Source organism: Podarcis gaigeae (genome assembly GCF_964106915.1).
Source record: "Podarcis gaigeae genome assembly, chromosome: 9".
Taxonomy (NCBI): domain Eukaryota; kingdom Metazoa; phylum Chordata; class Lepidosauria; order Squamata; family Lacertidae; genus Podarcis; species Podarcis gaigeae.
In genome coordinates this window covers 76,917,398-76,930,669 of record NC_139685.1, presented here as the reverse complement: position 1 = coordinate 76,930,669, position 13,272 = coordinate 76,917,398, and the positions used below count along the sequence as shown (strand labels likewise).

The 13,272-nt window shown below is 44.7% G+C and overlaps 1 protein-coding gene across 1 annotated transcript in view; it reads right to left on the bottom strand.

Annotated features, from left to right (window-relative positions):
- Positions 1 to 3,335: 3,335 nt before the first annotated feature.
- LOC310852737 (PC-esterase domain-containing protein 1B-like) overlaps positions 3,336 to 13,272 on the bottom strand; it is a 390,021-nt gene continuing 380,084 nt past the window's right edge. Inside the window, exon 12 of the mRNA XM_083756665.1 lies at positions 3,336 to 3,518. The gene's annotated coding sequence lies outside the window, so the exon portion shown is untranslated. The remainder of the gene's footprint in view (positions 3,519 to 13,272) is intronic.

The following is a 13,272-nucleotide window of genomic DNA, read 5'->3' as shown; positions in this document are numbered from 1 at the left end:
ACTTATCCATATTTACAGACACAACCCCATTCATATCACCCATCATGATGATGTTGTTGTAGTCTAGGTAGTCCAGCATAATCTCATGCAGCTTCCTGAAAAATTCCGATTTTCCTTCATTTGGGGCGTATATTCCTAATATCAAAAAATTTTCTCCTTGTGTCTGAATTTCAATCGCCAAAATTCTGCCGTGTTCATCTTTAAATAAGAATTTCGGTGACAGGCTCTCCTTTGCATATATCACCACTCCTCTTTTCTTAACTTTATCCGAAGAAATAAATTCTTGGCCTAATCTTTTATTAATTAACACTTTTCTGTGGAGCCTTGTCACATGCGTTTCTTGCAGGCAAATAATGTCCAGTTGTTCTTTTTTCAAAATATGAAATACTTTTCTTCTTTTTTCCGGAGAATTTCCGCCATTTATATTCCAACTAAGAAGCTGCAGCGACATCCTGGTCTAATTGGTGGGTCTACAGTGGGGTGTCTAGGTTTCCCTCCGATCCCGGAGGTGGTAATGCTGGTCCAGATCCAGACGGTGTAGGCTTTGGAGATGGTCCCGGTGGTGGTGGTGGCCAAGAAGCTGCGGCTCCTTTCTGGAGGTCCTCCTCGTGGTCGTGTAAGAACTTCTGTTGGTCCTCCGGTGTTTTAATTCTTACTTTCCTTCCTTTGTAGGTAAATGATAGTCCTTGCGGAAACTCCCACCTATAAGGGATTGTGTTGTATCTCAACAATTTGGTCAAATCTGTATAAGTGGTCCTAAGATCCAAAAGGTGTTTGGGTATGTCTCTGTAAATTTCAGCCTTTTTACCTTCTATCTCCAAAGATTTTTTAAAATGTAGGCCTAGTATCTTGTCTCTTTCCTCTCTTGATCTCAGAATAACCAAACAGTCTCTGGACTTATCCTTCTTTATCAGTTTTCCCAGTCTAAAGGCCGTCACTATTTTAAAGTCCTTATCTTCCTCAATCCCCCAGAATTTGGAGAACAAAAGTGTTAAAAATCCCTGTAGATTTCCTTCCTCCAGTTCTGGGATGGCCCTTAATCTGAGATTATTTTCCTTACTTTTCAATTCAACCAATGACAGGTAGGCTTGTTGTTCCCCTACCTGTCTTTTCAGAGGCCTTACTTCCCCCTTAATCTCATCAACCTTTTTGTTCGCCTGTTCTGCTTTTTGACTGGCTTCCACAGCAAGTTTATAATTTTCAGTCGTTGCCCCTTGCAATTTTTCAATTGCCTGAGTATGCTGAGAAACTTGCTCAGATAATTTACTAATAGAGGATGTAGCTTGGTCAATTTTTGATGATTGATTGTCCACTTTTTGGTTTAAAATTGCCAGTTGTTCCAAAATTTGTTTCAGGACTATTTCAGATCCTCCAGTTGCCATATCTTCTGCAGCAGGCTCTTCAACTTCCACCTCCTGTGCTGTCAGCACAGTTGGGACGGATGATCTTCGTTGATGAGATAGGGTTGTTTGAACAAGTTGCACTGGTTTCTTTTCTTTTTCTTTAGCTTTAGCTGCTCTTGTTCTCCCTGAGCCGCTCATTCCACACCTGCCTCTGTTCAAGGTCAAATTTTCTTTTGTTTCATAAGTCAGACAAGTCCAGAGTGTAAACAATTTAACCACAGAGAATCACAATAAAGTACAGTTCCCAGGCCTCTATGTCTCCACAATCCTCTAGGTGGGGGTATTTCAAAGTTTCAAGGAAGGAGAGAACTCTTATCCGCCATTGAAGTTCTTATATTCCCTATGTTAAATCTTTAGTAGTTCCAGAGCACAAAAGGAAGGTTCCCCGGGCTTTCTTTTTCTTGAAGAAAGGCCACAAGGTGTCAAGAAAGGTCCCAGCAACAAGGTTTAAACGTTAGTGTCTCAGTCTATGTATCAGTTTAAACTCCAATAACAGTATCAGCAGTTTGACAGTTCTCTTTTGCGCACTGACAGCCCGACAGCTGGGTTGTCCCTTTTAACTCCACATAGCTCAAAATTAGGAAGAAGGTTCCAAAAGATAAGATCCACAGATTTTGCAAAGATTTCCTGCTTGTCTTTTCACTATAAAGTCTGTCAAATACACCCTCGTTTTACTTTTACAGTCCCCTTTAAGCGCTTCAGCGCTCTTCTGAACAGTTGCTTTAATCTGGTTAGCAAGATCGGGAGACGGACTTCCTGTTACTCGCCTCCCGTTTTCAGCCGAATTTCAACCAAATTCCCAAGTTTTAATCCGATGTTTAGCTCCCCTTACTCACGGGTATGTAGCAGCCAATTTTGATGTTTTCAAGAAGAAAGGTCGGCGCTCATCAGCAGCAGCAGCGCGGCTTTGCATCCACGAAAAGAGCGATGAACTCACAGCGCCGCTCCCCCTTTCGCGTTCCGGAGCCCCTTACGGAGCTCCTTCTTCGTTTCTGGGGGGGCTTTTGGAGCCCGCCAAGTCCCACGGCCGCAGGCTCGCTCTGCCTGCGGTTCTTCTTAATGGGTCTCCGCTTTGCCGCAGCGGACAACCCTTTTTCGTGGAGCCCCTCTTCACTGAGTAAAGAGGACCGCCATTGCCGTTTTGCGCCGCCTCCGGAAGTCTCCTTATAAAGACTTTTGAAATTCCCATCCTCTAGATCAAGACCACCCCCAGAAACATTATGCATTCATCACAGAAGGGGTGTAACCTAAGACCACCCCTCAGATAAGGCGGTCTAAAACAGAACATTTGCATGTTGTTTTCTCCTGTCGCTTTGTTTATTTCCTGTCTGGCAGGTTACTTGATTGGATTGCCTGAGGAGCCTGGCCAGTCTTGTAATAATAAGGCTCACACCCTTATTCAAACACAGATTAAGACAGGATTTGTGAAGGAAGAGACAATGGGGAGGCTTTTCCATTTTGACCATGCAGAGAAACATTTGCTCAGTTTAGAAATCAAAATGGTTCCAGGTTGGCTTTCCTGTGCTGATCTATGTACGTGTGGTTATGAACGTTGCCATATATCTAAAACCATAAAATTCCTATCACAGTAGGAGCGGATTTACCCCATATGGGTATATCCCTGGCTCTCAGCCAGCAGTGCAGTCCAGGAGGCAAAAGACAAAAGGAGTTATAAAAAGAGAAGAAAAGAGGGAGATGGCTGAGTGACTGGACCTTTTGTTAGGTCTGGAAGGGTCACGCCCACCTACCTGGTCACATGCAAAAGGAAGGATGCTCCAGCCAGGTGTAACAGGAAGTTCAACTGGCTGGACCAACGTTCCCCTGCATGTTCCCTCTAGGCAAACAGGAAATGTTGTATTTGACAGCTCCAGAGGTGAAAGATACTCAGAGTCGAGTGTGGATTTCATGCTCTTTATTCAGCTCAGAGTAGTGAGGAATGGAAGTTCCCCCAGAATGTCTGCTTTATATACATTATTTACACAGTGGGCCCCACGTGATTGGCTAATTCTGGGATTCTCCTGTAGGCCAATCAGGTTGCGGATTCACTTCCACCCAGAGTTGGATTGGGTGGCTCCTGCGGACCAATCAGACTGCTGCATTCTGGATCCTATTGTTCTAGGACCAATCAGACTGCTGCATTCTGGATCCTATTGTTCTAGGACCAATCAGACTGCTGCATTCTGGATCCTATTGTTCTAGGACCAATCAGACTGCTGCATTCTGGATCCTATTGTTCTAGGACCAATCAGACTGCTGCATTCTGGATCCTATTGTTCTAGGACCAATCAGACTGCTGCAATTTGGATCCTATTGTTCTAGGACCAATCAGACTGCTGCATTCTGAACCCTATTGAACTCAATACATAACAAGAGGATTATATCCCACACCTTCCAACTCTATCCTTCTGCAATTCTATGAAAAGAACAACGGGAAATGCTGTAATGAATCCTGCCCTGTCTGAAAAAGTCAGTATGAAGTCAGAAGGATAGGGAAAGCAGTTGCAAGAGCCATTCATCCTGCTCGACCCAACATTTCCTGGCTAACTTTCTCACTTCAGGAAAAAAAACCCCAAAACTTCTTTCCATTTCTCTGCCTCAGCTGGTTCCCACTGGGAAGGTGTCAGCTGTGTTGACATGGAACAATCAATCTAATTAAGAACCTAAGAGGAAGAGCCTGGCTGGATTAGACCTAAGCTCTGTCAGGTCCAAAATCCATTTCCCAACAGCAGCTTCTGGGAATCTCGCAAGGAGGGCACGGCAAGCCCTGTCCTTTGTCTCCTTCAGCTGGTAAGCAAAGCTGGTTTACCGGCTCTCTGGGCCACAGCACCTGTAGGGGCAGATTGCAGGTTGGAAAAGAATGGAAGTGTCAGTCTCTTCCCACCTTTGTGGATCATTTGCTGATAAGCAGCAGTTTAACACAGAACTGCAGCTGTCCAGAATTCTTACCAGACTACTTCTGATGCTCTTGCAAATAATAATAATAATAATAATAATAATAATAATAATAATAATAATTTATTTATACCCTGCCCATCTGGCTGGGTTTCCCCAGCCACTCTGGGCAGCTTCCAACAGAATATTAAAATACAATAGTCTATTAAACATTAAAAGCTTCCCTAAACAGGGCTGCCTTCAGATGTCTTCTAAAAGTCTGGTAGTTGTTGTTCTCTTTGACACCTGGTGGGAGGGTGTTCCACAGGGTGGGTGCCACCACCGAGAAGGCCCTCCTGGATCTTTTACAGCCAGAGTCACTGAGGTCTTGCTGCGGGTTCCTGGAAAGATGGTTTGTACCTCGGGTTACGGACGCTTCAGGTTACAGACTCCGCTAACCCAGAAATAGTACCTTGGGTTAAGAACTTTGCTTCAGGATGAGAACAGAAATCGTGCTCCGGCAGCGCGGCAGCAGCTGGAGGCCCCATTAGCTAAAGTGGTGCTTCAGGTTAAGAACAGTTTCAGGTTAAGAATGGACCTCCGGAATGAATTAAGTACGTAACCAGAGGTACTACTGTATTCAATGCTCTGCAACGGGTTTGCTCATCCTCTTCCCTGTACACACACACCAGATCTACCCCAGTGGCTCCACCAGCCCTCCAAGGTGGATTTTGAGGCTGGGTTGTGCATAGGAGAAGTGAAAGCTCTAGTCCACAAGCAGAAATCTCTGCTGGTGGAACAGGATTGTTGGAGACCACCCCATGATCCTTTCTCTTTACTCTTTTTCCTCCCCCATCCTAATAATAAAAATATTAGGGACATGGATGCGCTGTGGTCTAAACCACTGAGCCTCTTGGGCTTGTCGATCAGAAGGTCGGCAGTTCGAATCCCCGTGACGGGGTGAGCTCCCATTGCTCGGTCCCAGCTCCTGCCAATCTAGCAGTTCGAAAGCACGTCAAAGTGCAAGTAGATAAATAGGTACCACTCTGGCGGGAAGGTAAACGCTGTTTCCGTGTGCTCTGGTTTCCGTCATGGTGTCCCGTTGCACCAGAAGCAGTTTAGTCATGCTGGCCACATGACAAGGAAAGCTGTCTGTGGACAAACGCCGGCTCCCTCTGCCTGAAAGCGACTTGAACACCACACCCCATAGTTGCCTTTGACTGGACTTACCATAAGTGTCATGGGGTCCTTTATCTTTTACTTTTTAAAATAAAAATACAGGGTAGAAGCATAAATGAATAGTTAGAACGTAAATGAAATGAAACAATACGCACTGCACATACAAGACATTTAAAAGGCCACAGAATATTAATCAGCCAAACGCCTGGTTGAAGAAGAACCAGGAGTACGCAGTATTAGCACCTTTTTTCCCAAATATTAAAAGTGTGGCGCTTACTATAACAACTTCGCGAAGAGTATGGGCACCTTTTTTTCTTAAAAAAAAAAGCCCTGAGAGGAATGTTTTCTCCTGGAGCCTAAAGATGTATAATGAAGGTGCCAGGCGAGCCTCCCTGGGCAGAGCATCCCACGAATGGGGAGCCAGTGCAGAAAAGGCCCTGTTCTCATGTTGCCACCCTCCAGAGACCTCTCATGGAGAAGGCACACGAAAAAGGGCCTCAGAGAATGATTGCAGGCCCCGGGTTTGTTCATATGGGGGGAGGCAGTCCTTGAGGTATTGTGATTCTTTCTTTAAAAAATATTTTTTTATTAGAAATTTCAAATTAACAGTTTTTCAAAAATACATCATCCTCATTTTCCCCCCCTCCCCATTTTCCCCATCCCTGGAAAACAGAAAACACTCTCCCCCCCCCCCCCTGACTTCCCTCAGCTCCTCTCTCTGGTTTTTCAGCATTTGTTATTCTCTGCATGTTACAGAATTATACAGATCCTTAATTCATCTATCTAAATGTTATCAATAAAAAGTTTCTGTCTGTTTATTCAAAACCTGCCAAGGAGTCCAGTTCATTTTATTGTTTCTTTAAGTACTTTGTAAAGGGTCCCCTTTCATCTTTAAAGTCACAGTTATCCTTGTCATGTAATTTATGTGTCAACTTCGCCAATTCTGCGTAGTCTATCAGTTTCTCTTGCCACTGTTCTTTGGTCGGGGTTTCTTCATTCTTCCATCCTTGTGCTATTAAGAATCTCGCCGCCGTTGTCACATACATAAAGATATTTTTTAGTTTCCTTGGCAATCCCTAACAAAAATGCTTCAGGTTTTTTAACAAATGTTAGTTGGAACATTTTCTTCAATTCATTATATATCATTTCCCTTTTTAAAAAATTTTTGCTACAATCCCACCACATATGATAAAAAGTCCCTTCTTTTTCCTTACATTTCCAACACAAATTTGAACCGGTTTTATACATATTGAAATTCTGAGCCATTGGTTGGTTAGCCATCAGTCAGGGATTCTTTGGTTGCGATTCCTGCATTGCAGAGGATTGGACTAGATGACCCTTGGGATCCCTTGCAACTCTGCGGTTCTGTGATTCTATGATAAGTCAAGATGAATGCTCAACAATTAGTCCTCTGCTAGAGTCGCGGGGGATCTTGGGAACAGGTTTTGTCGTAGCACGTACCTGACTGAGCCCCACGCAAAAGGGTCCAGCAATTGCGTCAGTTCCTCCCTTTTCCCACCAGCTGCTCTGCTTAGCACCTGGGTGCCATGAGTAATTAGCCGTAAACCGATAAGGCCATTGGCATGGAGGGGAAACGGGGTGACGTTTGGAACGCCCGGCCAGCAGAACGCAACATGTGCACCTCTGGCTTTCGCTCTTCAAAGAGTCTTGGGCTGAGCAGATACCGGGATGGGATTGCAAGTCAGACTAGGCCCAAGGTGGCAGGATTGCACCATAGCACAGGTGGTCCCTTGGCTTCTGTCACACAGGCAAAGGCAGTTTGTTGAAGGATAACGAAAGCAGTGGTGTACATGGCGACTTCTAAAAGGAACACAGGAAGCTGCCTTGTTGTTGTTGTTTAGTCATTTAGTCGTGTCCAACTCTCCTGTTATGTCCCACGGAGGACCTTATGGTCTTCAAACAAAAACATCTTGGAGGTCCCGGGCCACAGGGAGGTTAGGCTGGCCTCAGCCAGAGCCAGGGCTTTTTCGGCCGTGGCCCCGATCTGGTGGAACGCTCTGTCACAAGAGACTAGGGCCCTGCGGGACTTGACATCTTTCCTCAGGGCTTGCAAACCAGAGCTGTTCCACCAGGCCTTTGGCCAGGGCACAGCCTGACTCCCTCCCTTGGCAATCTTCGTGGAGCTCTGGCCCAATGGTCGCCATTAATTTGATTTTGAATTGATTTTAGAATGCTGTGTTATTTTTATTGTTAGCCGCTCTGAGCCCAGCTTCGGGTGGGGAGTGCGGGATATAAATAAAATTTATTATTATTATCATCATCATCATCATCATCTTTAGCTCAGTTGGTAAAGCACAAGACTCTTAATGTCAGGGTCATGGATTCAAGCCCTATGTTGGGCAAACTATTCCTGTATTGCAGGGGGTTGGACTAGATGACCCTTGTGGTCCCTTCCAATTCTGTGGTTCAATTTTTCCTACCATCAGAAAGTTCTTCCTAATACGTAGTCAGAATCACCTTTCTCATTTGCAATCTCCTTGCTTAACTTTCATGAGGCAGCCCTTCAGATATTTGGTGCCTCTCCTATTACCTCTCATCCTTCTCTTCCCCAGACATACCCAGTTCCCGCTGCTGTTTCTTAAAAGCCCCAAGTGGGGATTTGAACCCCAGCCTCCCAGGTGCTAGTCCAACACTCTAACCACTGCACCACACTGCCTCCTGCATCAATTAAAACTTTAATTGAGCTATTCTGCCTGGCCTTTGGTTTGGACTCAGTCTGACCCTTATGTTTCCCTCCCCTTATGGTTTTGATCTATGGGCTACTTTTAAAATGAGGCTGCATTTTAAATTGCATTTTAACCTGTATTTTAAATTAGTCCCCCCCCCCCGTTAATGTTTTTACTGTAATCTTACTGGTGTTAGCCACCCTGAGCCCAGCTCTGGCCGGGGAGGGCGGAGTATAAATAAAATTATTATTTTTATTATAAAGCAAAATTGAATGAAATAGATATGACTGTGGAGCAGATTTTGATTTGGTGCAGCCTGAGTCCCTCCCCTCAGCTGCCACCCACTGGAAATGCACACCCTTTGCAAATTATAATAATATTATAATAATAATTTATTATTTATCCCTCGCCCATCTGGCTGAGTTTTCCCAGCCACTCTGGGCGGCTTCCAATTGAGTGTTGAAAACAATCACTACAAAGGAAAATGATGGGTCATGAGTCGAGAGCATTGGTCCTGGAGATGCTGTCGGGAATCGAACCCAGGACCTTCTGCACGCGAAACGGATCCTCTGAGCCACGGCCCTTCGAGGTAGGCAACGGTTCCCAAAAGTCAGCGGTTTGAAAGACGACCGAGATGCATTATATGGTGGAATTGTTTAAACATCAAACAATTTTGGGAAACAATATATAATGAAATGGGGAAAAAATGTTCAGATATTCATTTAGGAAAACACCAGAAGGTTTCCTATTGGGAATAGTACCAGGAAGTCTAAAGGAAGAAGACAAGACATTATATTCGTACACAACAGTAGCCGCAAGGCTATTGATTGCGAAAAATTGGAAAAGTGGTATAATACCGACAAAAACAGAGTGGCTTGTCAAATTATAGGAGTATTACAATATATCCAAAACAATGGGAGAAATTGGAAGGATCTCAAAAGAGAAGATAGACAGGGACTGGAAGGTGTTTAAAGGACATTTGCAAAATCATATTGAAAAATCAGAACTCCTGTTAGAATAAACAAGTCCCGTTATAAATGCTGAAATACTAAATAAGTTGGTCAACAATGTGTAACAGAAAAAGAAGTAGAAAAGTTGGTTTAAAAGTGTGTGAAAGAAAGTAATAGAAGTGGAAAGAAATTGCAATTGAGTAGATTGGAAGTCTAAAACAAGGGTGGGGTGACGGGTGGTGGATGGTGATGGGAAAAGGAAGTATCTGTGGGATTGAGTGTGGGTATGTATGAATATTTTTAAGGATTGTATGAAATGTATGTTTGTTTGTATGTTCGTAATATGTCTGCATTAATGCTGAATTATTTTAATAATAAAAAATAATTTAAATCTTAAAAAAGAAAGAAAGACGACTGAGATGCATGGCTGAGCAAGCTCCCTCGCCGGCTGCCAGTGTTTTGGTCATAAGCAACGTGCCCACCCTCTCGTGTGGCATTGAACCCCTTCTCTCAGCCTCTGCCCGCTTTGCAGGCTTGTTAATTGCTTTCGCGCTGTCTTTTCACAGGATGCCAGAGCTGATGGATTGCAACAGTGAAGCTCAGTCAAGGGAGACCTGGTTTAATTCTCGGGGGTCACAGAGGGGTCACCCCAGCGCACACGTCGCCACTGCTAGGTTTAGCTTTTCCTTCCTCCTGCTTTTTCAGTGAGTGGAAGTGAAGTGGACTTTCTGACCTCAGCCCTGCAGAGAGAAACCGTGTGGTGCTTTTGTCTGTCTGTCTGTCTGTCGGTCTGTCTCTCTCTTGGAAACCGTTGCAGCTAGTCAACTGTTTGAAACTGTTTGCTAGGGACCCTTAGGAAAGGAATCGGAAACAGTCGGCATCATAATGTACAAACCTGCCATGCATGCCCTCCAAGTGTCCCAATTTTCCAGGGAGAGTCCTGTAATTACGAAAGCTATCTTGGCTTCTGATCTGATCCCAAAATGTCCCTATTTTCCCCACCAGGGGAAGGAGAATGGGCCAGTGATTGTCCTGAGCACCCGTGGCAGTTGCAAGAGAGCATCCCATGGCCTTTCCATGGCTGCCACTATCAGTCTCCTCCCTTGGGCATTATTATTATTATTATTATTATTATACCACCCCATACCCGGGTGGCGCTGTGGGTTAAACCAGAGAGCCTAGGACTTGCTGATCAGAAGGTTGGCGGTTCAAATCCCTGCGAAAGGGTGAGCTCCCATTGCTCGGTCCCTGCTCCTGCCAACCTAGGAATTTGAAAGCACATCAAAGTGCAAGTAGATAAATAGGACTGCTCTGGCGGGAAGGTAAATGGCCTTTCCGTGCGCTGCTCTGGTTCGCCAGAAGCGGCTCAGTCCTGCTGGCCACATGACCCGGAAGCTGTACGCCGGCTCCCTCGGCCAATAAAGCGAGATGAGCGCCGCAACCCCAGAGTCGTCCGCGACTGGACCTAATGGTCAGGGGTCCCTTTACACCTTTATACCCACAAATCCCAGGGCAGTTTGCAGGATAAAATCAGAATATAAAACCACAAATCTTTCTTTGTGAGATTCCCTGAGTCCCGTTTCTGGGGGAAAGGCGAAACCATAACAACAATAACAGTAAAATTTATTATTGTTGTTATTATTATTATTAAATTTACATACCACATTTCATCTGATCTTAGGATGGTTCACAACATAAAAATAGAAGATAAAAACACAAAACACATAATAAAGACAAGGAAAATGTTAATAATAATTAATAATCAATTAATAATAATTGGAAGAGGAGGAGGACAACACGGGAAGAAAAATGTGTTGCGCATGTAGCAACGAAAGTCTCTTGAGTCAGTTCAGCTGTGAAATTGGCCCACAGTGTGATTTGGAGTTTTGCATCATCTCACATGCAGAGAAGTGGATCTTCTTTGCTCGTTTCTGACACACGAGGAATTTTCTGGGAGTTTGGCGCCTCCTGCTGGCTAAACAAAGCCATGCTGATTATTTGATCTGACTCCTCAAATTCTTAAAAAAATATAAATCGAAACAACCGTTTTAACAGCAAGAATGGCTTCAGAATGGAAGCCCATCAACAATCCCACCTTTGCTAGCATTCAGCCACCACCTTGTTCTGCCTTCCTCTATGTCAAATTCCAGACTGTAAGCTCCTCGGGGCAGGGACCTCTCATTTGTCTGCTGGGCTTTTAAAGTTCACTTTTGGCCCCGGAGGAAATAATTCTCCTGCCATCGATGTTAAATTGATCCATGTGAAGGGAACTTTAGAACCAAGACTTTGCTGGGACTATTCCCAAAGGGTGTTTAAAAGTCATTTCCAAAGGGTGTTTGACGTGAAGCCCAACAAACCCGTCTGCTAAACGGCTCAGAGGAGAAATAATTCCATCTCAGCAAGAACAACAGAGGGTTCATTTTAAATCATCCAGAACTAAGATTTGAAGATCTTCCAGAGTCAGGGATTATGTTTTTCCTCCTTTGGCTGGGTTGGGGGGCCTTGCATTTTTACCAAAAGGTCAGCAAGGCAACCAACACTTGATAACTGGCAGGCTTTGAGAAAAGATGCCAGACAGCACTGATTGCAGAAGAAAAACTGCCCCGCAATACCAACCCAATCCTTAACCTTCATGTTGCAATAAATAAATAAAATGTCCAGTAGCACCTTTGTTGTTGTTTAGTCATTTAGTCGTGTCCGACTCTTCGTGACCCCCTGGACCAGAGCACGCCAGGCTCTCCTGTCTTCCACTGCCTCCCGCAGTTTGGTCAAACTCATGTTTGTAGCTTCGAGAGCACCATCCAACCATCTCGTCCTCTGTCGTCCCCTTCTCCTTGTGCCCTCCATCTTTCCCAGCATCAGGGTCTTTTCCAGGGAGTCTTCTCTTCTCATGAGGTGGCCAAAGTCTTGGAGCCTCAGCTTCAGGATCTGTCCTTCCAGTGAGCACTCAGGGCTGATTTCCTTCAGAATGGAGAGGTTTGATCTTCTTGCAGTCCGTGGGACTCTCAAGAATCTCCTCCAGCACCATAATTAAAAAGCATCAATTCTTGTGGCATCAGTGTGGTGTAGTGGTTGAGAGCAATAGACTCGTAATCTGGAGAACCGGGTTCACATCTCCGCTCCTCCACATGCAGCTGCTGGGTGACCTTGGGCCAGTCACACTTCCTTGAAGTCTCTCAGCCCCACTCACCTCACAGAGTGTTTGTTGTGGGGGAGGAAGGGAAAGGAGAATGCTAGCCACTTTGAGACTCCTGAAGGGGAGTGATAAAGCGGGATATCAAATCCAAACTCTTCTTCTTCTTCTTCGGCAATCAGCCTTCTTTATGGTCCAGCTCTCACTTCCATACAGCACTACTGGGAAAACCATAACTTTTACTATACGGACCTTTGTTGGCAAGGTGATGTCTCTGCTTTTTAAGATGCTGTCTAGGTTTGCCATCGCCTTTCTCCCAAGAAGCAGGCGTCTTTTAATTTCATGACTGCTGTCACCATCTGCAGTGATCATGGAGCCCAAGAAAGTAAAATCTCTCACTGCCTCCATTTCTTCCCCTTCTATTTGCCAGGAGGTGATGGGACCAGTGGCCATGATCTTCGTTTTTTTGCTGTTGAGCTTCAGACCATATTTGGCGCTCATTAAAAGGTTCTTTAATTCCTACTCACTTTCTACCATCAAGGTTGTGTCATCTGCATATCTGAGGTTGTTGATATTTCTTCCGGCAATCTTAATTCTGGCTAGGGATTCATCCAGCCCAGCCTTTCGCATGATGAATTCTGCATATAAGTTAAATAAGCAGGGAGATGAGTAGCACCTTAGAGACTGACTAAGTTTGTGGCAGATCAGCAGGATGTAGCTGAAACAGGATGGCTCACAACAGCCCTGCAGAGTAGGCCACTGCTAGCTTAAGCAGTATGTGGACCGAGAACTCCCAGAAGTGCAAGGTGGATTTAGAAGAGGCAGAGGAACTAGAGACCAAATTGCAAACATGCGCTGGATTATGGAGAAAGCTAGAGAGTTCCAGAAAGACATCTACTTCTGCTTCATTGACTATGCAAAAGTCTTTGACTGTGTCGACCACAGCAAACTATGGCAAGTTCTTAAAGAAATGGGAGTGCCTGATCACCTCATCTGTCTCCTGAGAAATCTCTATGTGGGACAAGAAGCTACAGTTAGAACTGGATATG